Raw genomic sequence first — 1,997 nt, 5'->3', positions numbered from 1 at the left:
TTGGTCAGGAGTTTGGTGGTGACCTGATGGAGGCGCGTTGGCCAACTTGGAGGTGGTGATATGATTCTCCTGGTGAGACCCGGTGCCCTTTAACTCAAGTCCAGGTGTTCAGCAGGACCCCTGATAGACTAGACCTACAACCACTGGAAGCTGAGGGGACCCTCCGACCAAGTGAGTGTCTACCAACATGGCCAGAGTGGGGAGCTGGAGTGATAGTTCTGGGGTCTTGGACCCTCCATGAGTACCGAAGGCCCAGACGGACTCCGAGGCTTAGACAGGTCCAGGGGGGTGCAACACTCTCACTAGGCAGCGGGCAAAAGGAGAGATGGAAACAGAGATGGAAATCTCAGGAGGAGACACCATTTCATGGCCACGCCCCTTCATCAGGGTCCCCAAACATTGAGGCTTCCATCTCTCCGGCTGCCTAGTGGGAGGGTGTCCAGCGAATGCGGATCTGGTGACCTTAGGAGGGGCTACTCCAGGTTTTGTAAGATGGAGGCAGGGATTGAAACCTCAGGAGCAGACAACGTTTTGGGGTGACGCCCCTTCATCAGGGTCCCCAAGCATTGTCCGCTCCAGGGGGTTTCCATCCCGGCTTCCATCTCTCCGGCGGCCTAGTGGGAGGATGTCCAGCGACTGCGGATCTGGTGACCTTGGCAGAAGCTCCTCCTCATCATCGACTTTATTGTGCCATTTATAATTGGCTATCTGCTGCGCTCTGTATTTTCCGCGCTTTGCCCGGAGCGCCACTTTAACGGGATTCCCTCCGAACCACCACAAGCTTTAAAAGCGCCCGGCATCTTCCTGTGTGCGCTGGGACCACTTAGAAGAACTGACAAAGCGGCCATGCTTGATCTAGCTTGAAGACGGTAACCTTTTCCGTGTGGCGGCCCAGCGTTAGCCGCTCTCCCGCCGCCGCCTCCCCGCCAGCCGCCTGGAATCAGGTAATGGATTGGAAACTTGCGGAGATGGAGCGGAGACGGGGGGGGGCTGGGGCGACCTTTGTATCTCAGCCGTCAGTAGGAGCAGCGACTGTGGGGCCGGCGGGGACCTGCGCGCGCTCCTAGATTGGTAGAGCGTGCGCAGCGAAAATTGGGAAATGGTGAAAAGGTTCCGAAAGTCGGCGAAGAACTTCAACATTTCTGAGATGTTATTAAGAGGTTTCTGGGGACTTCACTTCTGACGGAAGCGGCAAAACCGACGGAGGAGAAAAACTGCGAATTTTGTGGATGAGCGACGGACGGGCCGAAGCCAATCGCCAGCAAAGCGGAAAGCGAAGCGCGTACGAGAGACGGCCATCGCTTAAAGAGGACCTGTCATCAGATATGTGTCATGTAATATGATAAACACTTTCCCCATACATGTCCCCCAGGGCAATACCCGGACCCCCATACATGTCCCCCAGGGCAATACCCGGACCCCCATACATGTCCCCCAGGGCAGTACCCGGACCCCCATGCCTTTTTTAGGGTCAATAACTTGCACATAAGCCCTCATAAAGGGGACAATCCCTTCTGAAAGTTCTACCCCCCATTGACTTGCATTGAGTTCGAATTCAAACCGTACTCGGGCCTGTTCGGCCCATCACTAATGGGGGACACAGACAGCAATAAGAACCCAGGAGGGGGTCCGATCCCTCTGCAATCCATCCTAATCTAAAAAAAGGTTTTAGCTTCAGTTACACTTTAACTCTTTGTTGTTATTATGATTGTAATACAAAGTAACACATAAGAGGCGGAGTTTATCATTTTATAACGTTACAGCCAATCAGAACTCTTCAGATAAATGATCTCAGGTCACACACAAAGGGCTGCACAAACTGTTGGCGCTATATAAATCCTGTATAATACGGTAACAATAATAATACATGGCCGCCTCCCTATTGACTGACGAGTTCCCTTTAAGACACTACAATCCCACACAGAGCCTGGTGTGTCTGCTGAGACTTGTAGTCCTTCAGCAGCCGCTCAGGTTTGGATGATAGTGTTACGTTTACA

This window comes from Nanorana parkeri, unplaced genomic scaffold (assembly GCF_000935625.1).
Source record: "Nanorana parkeri isolate BGI_ZX_2015 unplaced genomic scaffold, ASM93562v1 scaffold802, whole genome shotgun sequence".
Lineage (NCBI taxonomy): Eukaryota > Metazoa > Chordata > Amphibia > Anura > Dicroglossidae > Nanorana > Nanorana parkeri.
Note: the sequence above shows the minus strand (reverse complement) of the source record.